Consider the following 8,897-nt stretch of genomic DNA (forward strand, 5'->3'; position numbering starts at 1 on the left):
TACATAATAATGATGACAAACAATTAGAACAAGATATAAATAATAACTACAATAACAATAGATATATTAAAAAAGACAAAAAATGTGTGATGAGCATAAGAGATGTGCTTGCGTGCAATAGTCATATTTAACAGTATAAGTGAAACAAAAAAACAAAAAAAATCATGTTTAGTCAGTGTTTGACACTACAGGAAGACGCTTTTAAATGGCTCTAACTCAGTGGTCGTTAGTCAGAAATCTTAAACCATTCATCCTTGCACAGCCATGATTGAGGTATTTTAGAAAAATCACTGGTATTGTCTGTCTTTATGTATATTTAATACACATTCTCATAATTTAAATAGCACATTTAGAGGATTCTGCAGCCTCGTTGACATTCATTCTCTGAGTGCTTTTAGTTTAATCATATGCAGCACATTTGCTTTTACATTTGAAGCTTCCATGTCGTTTACATAGTTTCTTGCTTCTTCTCTTGTGCTGCCCCACATCCTTGCTGCGGCCGTCACAAGTGAAATAATGGTGACTCGTATTAACAGCAGGGATCCAGTCAGGACTTGAGACATCATATAAAGTGACAGGAACACCGGAAAAATATCATACATCAAGAGAATAACGAGCGTTTTCTTCACATTGACTGATATATTTGTCGTGAAGATCTTCAAGCACTCAGTATCGCCTGAAAAACTTCCACACTTTCTAATCCAGAGAGGAAAATAACAACATATTGACCAGCTCCAGTCAGCTACAGTATAAGCCTTCACGCATATAAACATTTCTGCACTCTAGATTTATGCATGCTGCTACACAAAAACAAAGAAATGCCAGTGGCACGATTAGACCTTTTACTCTACAGTATTTGCCATATTAAAATCCACTGAGTGAGCAGAAAAATAGAAAAACAACTCAATACAACAATCCTGTAATAAATAATATAACTGCAACCTGAGAAGTGCTGCTTCAGCTTTATGATCAATATTTTTGTTTTGCTGACTGCGTTATAAAATGTTCTTAGAGCATTTGCTCCTCTTTTACATATGCAAATGAGGTGACTCTTTAAACTGTTTAATTAGTCACCACAAAGTACAACCTCAAACTATACCATTAACACTCCTAAGGTGGTCTCAACAAAAACAAAACATTGTAAGTAAGATTGTGCAGGTTTTTCTGTGCACTTGTTTCACGTTTTGATTTGTGAAACTCAGGTGTAACTAGAAAGGTCTCCACCAGGTGTGTCTGTAACGACCACTGATGTAATGTTAACTGTGAAATTAACTGAATAACCGTGTCTCCATGTCTACTCTTGAACGTTTTTTGTCGTTGTTTATATGTCGTTAAGGTGGCCAGCTTATTTGCCCCTGCTTTTTTGTTTTTGTTTTGTTTCTTTAAAGTAATATGTTTGACTAAGATTATGATTATTATTAGTATTAGCACTTTTCTTTTCCTTCATTGGCTATTAGCTTGAAAAAGACTGAAAACAAAGTAAACTTAGTCCTTCAAAGAGGGGGAGGTGGTGGCGGACCCCACCAAAAAAAAGATTAACTGTGTCTCTGGCAGAGCATTTTGTCTTCATGCGCCACTGAGCAACTTTCATAGGAATGAACGGGGCCCTGCCTCCAATGCTGGATCCAGCTCTCTTAATACATCCAAGGCCCCTACCGGTGTTTTGAGTGAGGAGTCAGCAGTCAATCGATGGCGCTATCAAACAGGAGATAAAAGATGTTTTGAGAAAGTGTGAGTCACTGCAACCACGAGAGGTCCATAAATCAGCACCCAAAATATTATGCAGTTCGGTGCAGCAGTATGTGAGATTAGCCGTGGACAGACACAGAGATGCACACACACACAATCAATCTCATTATCTCCTGGCGGAGATAACAACTAACATAAATAATGACTGTACTCCATTAAGGCTCTTCCGTACCACATTTTAAGCATGCTGGCTCACAGACACAGTTCAATGGGACACCTAAATGCAGCAGTCACCATTAACATTATTGATTACACCTGCACTTTTCCAGCCTGTGAATATTCACAGCTAGCGCCGTCTATTTTTCTTTTTTCGACACAGGTGTGCTGTCAGAGTCTTGTTTACCCATGCAGATGCCCATTTATCTTAGCACGGCAAACAAGGATGAAAGTAACCGTCTAAAAATACTTTGTGGACTGGAGGAGGCTTGGAAAGGTACACACACCGTGAGCGCATTCATTTTTATTTGACGTTATAGTTTTGGAAATCTTCTGTATTCATACATTAATCCCCCATTGTTGTAAAAAAAAAATAAACACACCGGCATACAAACACAACTGGAGTGGCTGCTAGGTGGAGTGATGAAATGTTTCCCACTGCAGAGAAAAACAAATTGAACACAATTTGTCAGAAACTCAGTGTGAATATCTCTATAAACAAAATATATTTGGCACATTGCCACTTCTGCAGTCAGAATTTGCAGCACTATATTTGGGAGGAAAGTGGCTAAATAAACAGAAAACAAATGGCTTCATGTTGACCTGTCAGTAACACCAATTTGTGTCCGACTATTTTGTCCCCTTGTTTGCAAGGATTCGTACAACATGTTAGAGACACAATGTTCCTTCTATTCACTGTATTCACCTGTATGATGAAGCCGCTCTGCATCTGTTTAGCCCTGCTGCCACTATCAGGTAATCACCAAAAAACAGTCAAACAAATGCAATCTTTTTTTTGGGGCGCTGACTTCGCTCTCCCATCTTAACCGCTTTAGAGGTGGGTACAGAATATAAATGTGAGATGAGCTCTCCTCAGATTCCTCTTCATGAATGCAGCATGAGATTCCCTGTGGAAAACCCTCCACTGTCTGCCTGCCATGTGTCTTAGTAGTAAAAGGTCATCTAATCTAAAATGTCACTAACATTAACTTTACAGCTTTGCTCTCAACTTTCTGACAAGGAGGCAAACAGCCAAAACAAAACCTGTCAATTTGACGGCAAATACAGCAGCTGAGACGTCAGTTAGAGAATTGTCATGCTCATTTTCAGGTTCATACTTGTATTTTGGGTTTCTACTAGAACATGTTTACATGCTTTAATGTTCAAAAAACACTTTATTTTCTTCCTATTGTGTGTCTGAATATACCTGTATTCACCCTCTTTCTGAAAAGCCCAGTCTGCTCTGATTGGCTTGAGAGAAAAATATGGTGCACCTTTGCAAAGGTAGTTCTCAAGCTGTGGGCGATATATGCTAATGAGGCTGGATGTGATATAGGAAGAGGAGCCAAATCTGAATAGCTTGTTGAATCACATGTTTTCTGATCCAGACAGCCCACAAAAAAACTGACTGGATTATCTTATTTCACAGTTTGAGGGTTGGTAGACACTCCAGATACCCAAATGGATGAACACAAGCACTGAAGAAGTGAGTTTGTTTCATGATATGTCCCCTTTAAATGACCGTCACGTAATCAAAAAGTAGTGTGGCAGGCAGAAGCGCTGATATTAGTCACTTAGCACAGGAGCTAACTTGTTAGATAGCAGTCAAGCAGGGCTCGACCTTCCAAAATACAATTTAAGCCGTAAAGTAAATGCTGGCTGTCCTAATTATGTCCTAAAAGGACTGTTTCTCTACAATAAAATAATTTCCATAATTAAAAGTGATGCGTGGCATAAATAAACAGCCCTGTCTCCCAAAAATTACTTTCCCATACAACATGCATTGTGAGTTATATTTCGAGAGAAAAGTATTTTGTCGCAGATTATGTTTGTTTTGGATGCATCACAAAATAAGTTTCTATTGAAACCAGCGTAAAGCCTCAGTTATGCTTCCCGCATAGACCGGAAGAGCGTTCGGGCTTTGAAGCAAATTTTCGTAGTGGCCAAACGGTGGAATTACAACTCCCGTGTTTGTCATGTGATGCCATTGGGCCCCAAAAAAATACTTTTTCCCATAGACTTACTTTGGAAAAGAGACGTCTGTAAATAGGCAGAATTTTTTTTTAGGTAAATTAACTTCCCAGTACGAACACTTAAATAACCATTATTTAAATCATTTGGTTCTAAAAGTTGTAAAATGCACCAGCAGCTGAATCCACAGTTAATTCCTTTCCTTCGTTCATGTGAATGAGATCCAGACCGAGGCTGGACCGCGAGCTGGGAGGCGGAGTTAAAGGAAACGCTACTGTGGGAAGATCCGGGTACTTTTGTACTCGGAAGTCAAACTTTTTTTGCTTCAAGTGCCACTGAGCAAATTTCATATGAATGACCTGGAATCGTGACGAGGAAACATTTGGATCTTTTCTACTCGGTGCAGGTTTCTCCTCGCGGCAAACCGATATTCCTCACTTCTGCCACCAGCAGCTCCTCTAAGTTCTCTATTTTCTCCGCGCCCGTGTAGTTCAACCCGATCTCACGGTAAGGCGTATAAATAGCACGACATTTCCCCTTGTCATGATCACGCATTTTTTGCATTTCACGTTACTGTGAAACGGTCACGGTTATGTTTAGGCAACAAAACCATTTAGTTAGGTCTTGGAAAAAAATTATGGTTACGCTTAAAATAAGTATGTAAACTAAGTAAAATACGTAGACTAAAGTACGGAAAACAAGTCACTAACGTAACTCAACAACACTTTTGGAAAGGAACACCGCGGTCTCCTTGAAAGTCCTGTGTTTGTTGGACCCGCCCACCATAAACAATCTCTCTCTTTTTATTCTACGTCGTGAATTGTGAAATGCCACGCCAAAAGCAAGAACGCCATTGTTATTGCGCGCTAAATGACTTACAAAATACTATGTTATTCATAAGCCATTTGTTGAGACCGGGCTGGTGTAGTTAGAAAATGTTTCGATGCGCACAGACAGAAGAAAAACCCGCCACATGGACCCCCGCAAAGGGATGTGTCTGATGGTGTGACATGGCTTTGGCGGTGCGGAAACCTTGCAGATAAGTCAAGCATAAATCGGGCAGCAGGAGGAGGTCGGGGTGGATGGGAGTATCAAACAACAACAAAGTCTAACAGCAGTTTGTGAAATAGTCATTTGATTCGTGTACATAGACGCAAATTTCACATTTGATGCACGTGTAACTTTCCTCTCCAGTCTTTTCAAAATAAAACTATTTAGATAGCTTTAGGAATAGATCGCGGTTTGGGTTAAAATAACACCAACTTAAGTACTGGAATTACATGACAAGAAAAAAATCAAATTTGACTTCCGGTCTCACACGGGACACGAACAGCGGTCTCCTGAGCGAAAGTCCTGTGTTTTTTTGACCGAACCATCCACCCCAACATCCTCCCTACATGGCGTTCACGGGACTTTATACTTCCCGATTAACAATTACGTGGATTACATACGAATTGATTTCATGCTGACCATCACGAAAAAAATTTGAAATTCGTGTCTACGTACACGGATCAATACATCAAATTTCGTGACTATTTCACGAATTGCTGTGCGACTGGTTTGCAAACAAACACTTCATCCAGCAGACCGCTGTTCGTGTCCCATGTGGAACAAAATTTACACCCTGAGCTTAAATAAAAAATGAAGTCATTTTATTAAGCTAAACCATTTTGTATTTTTAGGCCACTAAACTTAACCAAGCAGCTTTGTTTTTGTTTTGTTTCAATTTACAATGTTAAACACGTGTTTAAAACTGCAACCGTGATCCAGGAGAAAATATGTTTCCTTTGAAACATAAGTGAGAATGCAGTTGAGTTGTATGGGAACGTAATTTTGTAGGACACAGGGTTGTAAATAAAACACCATGGAAATAAATAAATTATAAATTAGCTCACATTTCATAGAATCTTTTGTTACACATATTCATTGATTTTTTCATATCACAGTGTTGTAGTTCAGGGCGGTTGGTAGTGTGAGTGGGAAGAATGGAGCAGCATGCAGCCATTGATTTTCCAGAAAAACTAAATGTATTCAGACCGACCACTAAACGGAGTAACATGAACTATTTCATTTCAGAGTCCTCTGCAGACAATTAAAGGGACTGTTTGTAACGTTTTAAGCGTATAAATGTACCGGGTCGGGATCCCATGCGCGAACACATATGCACGTTCGCGTGTGGCCGGACTCACTGCTCCTCTGCCTGCCTGCCTTCACTCACACAGCACGCGTTCTCGCTGTCTCGCTCCACCTCTAGACGAGCATGCGCGCTCACTCCACACTGCAGAAGAGTTAGCTTGGCTCTGAGAATATCTAGTGGACATTTGTGCAGAAATAAATTCTGCAGCTCCTCCAGACCAACAGAGGTTTCCCGTGTCTTGTGAAGTGACGGGGCTATGCAGAGAGAAACGTTATCGCCTCCGACCGGGTGCCGGTGTCTTCCTGCGGGCGCAGTCGGAGACGGTAACGTTTCTCTTCCTGCTTCAGCCCCGGCAACACTAGGAAAAGCCAACACTAGGATCAGCATTGATTCATGGAGAGACCTTCGTCTGGTCAGCTAACATTACTGCCAAGCAGGTGAAATATAGAGTGATATTGTGGTTTTAGCTGACGTGTGTCGCCTCACTTTTGAGCGACGCTCGTTCATGTCTATTTAGAGCAGGGGTCTCAAACTCGCGGCCCGCGGGCCAATTGCGGCCCGCAAGACGATATTTTGTGGCCCCCACCTTGATATGAAAGTTTAATGTTAGTGCGGCCCGCAAATTTTTTTTTTTTTTATAAAGTTTTTTTTGGGGGCATTTTTTCATTTTTATTGACAGGACAGTGGATAGAGTCTTGGAAAGGGGGGAGAGAGAGAGTGGATGCGGAAAGGGCCACAGGCCGGATTCGAACCCGGGCCGCCGCGGTCAGGACCAAGTCTTGTTACATGGGCGCCCGCTCTACCAACTGAGCTAACCAGGCGCCCTCAGCCCGCGAGTTTTATGTGAATGGCAGTTTGCCGTTGAAGGTCCCTTTGTTGCGCGAGCCCGAGCTGAACGAACCTACCAATCACAGCGGGGTATATGGCTCCCGGGGACGGGCAATCGGCCGGGCTTGATGCAAGCAGAGAAACATTTCACAACAACTGTGGCGGCGCCCGTGTAACATCGCATAAGCTCGATTAAAGCTTGATTTATACTTCTGCGTTGAATCGACGCCGTAGCCTGACGTGCACCTCTCCAGAAATGTAACTACACGTCGCGGCGACGCAGACCGCAACAGCTGTGATTGGTCCAGTCTCTCAGCGATGCTGAGCGGCCAGGACCAAGTTCTACTTCTCTCTGCCTCCATCTTTTCAATGTTTGTTCACACAAATCCACTCAGATATATTTTCTCTTTTCGGCGTTGCAGTAATGTCAGTAAAAGTTCTGTGGTTCAACAGTTATTAGCTCCAACTCCCTCAGTTTCTGTTTGTAGTACAAGAAGAAGAAGGAAACTCATAGAGACGCCGCCGCCAACTAGCGGTTTGGTGGTGTAATTGCAGAGCAACACAAACACAGCAGGCACAACTTTATTGCGGAGTGACACCAAGTGGAATGAATATATATCTTGTCACACAGCCCCAATCATGTCTTTTTCAAAGCCTGCAGTGAAGAGAAAGGTTGGTGAGGAGCACAGACAATTTCAGGAAAAGTGGGAGACGCAATAGAGGCCATGTTCAGAAGAACCGTTCATGTTCTTCAATGTTCCATTAATGTTCAGGACAGTTCATGTTCAGAAGAACCCATTCAAGTTAAAGAACTGTTAATAATGACGTTTGAGAAGATTGTTGTTTTTTTTAACAAAGCTTTTTTTGTGGAATACCTGATGCGGCCCAGCCTCACCCGGACTCTGCCTCCAGCGGCCCCCAGGTAAATTGAGTTTGAGACCACTGATTTAGAGCGAGCAAGCGCGAGCCCGGCGCTGACTTTCGTTGACTTAACGGCCACAGGTGTTGCTGTTAACAAGCATTTCTGAAAGTTACAAATAAACCCTTTAATAAGAAAAAAAAAACTTCTGGTAAACAAAACACTACTATTTATACCTCTGTTTTCATGCAGAGTAACAAACAGACCAACCAGTTTGTTGTCTTCCAGGACTTTTTATACCCAGTCACCTGCTGTCTGCAGCCAATCAGGGAGGAGCTCTGGGATTAGAGCCACTTTAACACAGGTGGCATCAATCTCCACTCAGGTGGAGCTAATTGGTCGTCAAATGCACCTTGACAAAAGGTATTAATCAAATGTACCCTCTAAAACAGAACATACATAATGTTAATGAAGAAGTAAACATTCCCTTCTTTGGAAATTACCCACAAAGACATTTTAAAGGGCATTTCTTAAGGGGAGACACCCCAGGTGAATAGGGGACAAAATATATAACTAACAGATATCACCATGAAACTTCCCCAGTTAATTACTGACCTTAAGACAATTCTTTTGTATTACATGTTTAAATATGCAAATGATGCATTATCTTATTAAATATGTGCTAATTTGCATACATTTCCACAACATAAATCTGAACATTGAATAAAGTCAGGCTCAAAATTCTTGTTTCTTTTTGTTGACATATTCTACAGAGGGGATTTTGGATATCTCTTTTTATCACTCCATAAATGGGAAAATACTGTCAACATACATTAAAAAATGCCATTTCTTTAGGAATAAAATGCTGTATAAATCAGGCTATGAATGATATATGAACAAACCCCTCAGTAAAATCCTTTAAAATATAGAGAGGAATGAAATGGATTCACGTTATCTAATGCTAACTTTTAGTGAATTTAGGAGAAATCTACAAACACAATTAGACAAAGTAGTAAAATAAACACCTAAATGTGTATTTTTGATGTTTTTCTTTCCACTAGTCTGAAAGAAGACGATGTTATGGAAGCAAAATTGACCAGTGCATGAAAAACAATGATTGTTTTTAACCATTGAACGCTGTTATCTTCTTCTTATTGTTTTCCCACCAACGTTAGCGGCAGGGCTCTGTAACTATTG

At 40.9% G+C, this 8,897-nt stretch overlaps 1 long non-coding RNA gene across 2 annotated transcripts; it reads right to left on the bottom strand.

Moving 5' to 3' along the window:
- Positions 1–976: 976 nt before the first annotated feature.
- LOC141768604 (uncharacterized) lies at positions 977–3,298 on the bottom strand. Of its 2 annotated transcripts, none has more exons than XR_012594111.1 (3): positions 3,113–3,298; positions 2,289–2,343; positions 977–1,695 (listed from the first exon to the last, which is right to left on the bottom strand). It is a non-coding gene; the product is annotated as an uncharacterized LOC141768604 (long non-coding RNA). The 2 variants fall into 2 exon arrangements; XR_012594112.1 differs by lacking the exon at positions 3,113–3,298 and adding an exon at positions 2,612–2,756.
- Positions 3,299–8,897: the final 5,599 nt, after the last annotated feature.

This window comes from Sebastes fasciatus, chromosome 5, assembly GCF_043250625.1.
Source record: "Sebastes fasciatus isolate fSebFas1 chromosome 5, fSebFas1.pri, whole genome shotgun sequence".
Classification (NCBI taxonomy): Eukaryota; Metazoa; Chordata; class Actinopteri; order Perciformes; family Sebastidae; genus Sebastes; species Sebastes fasciatus.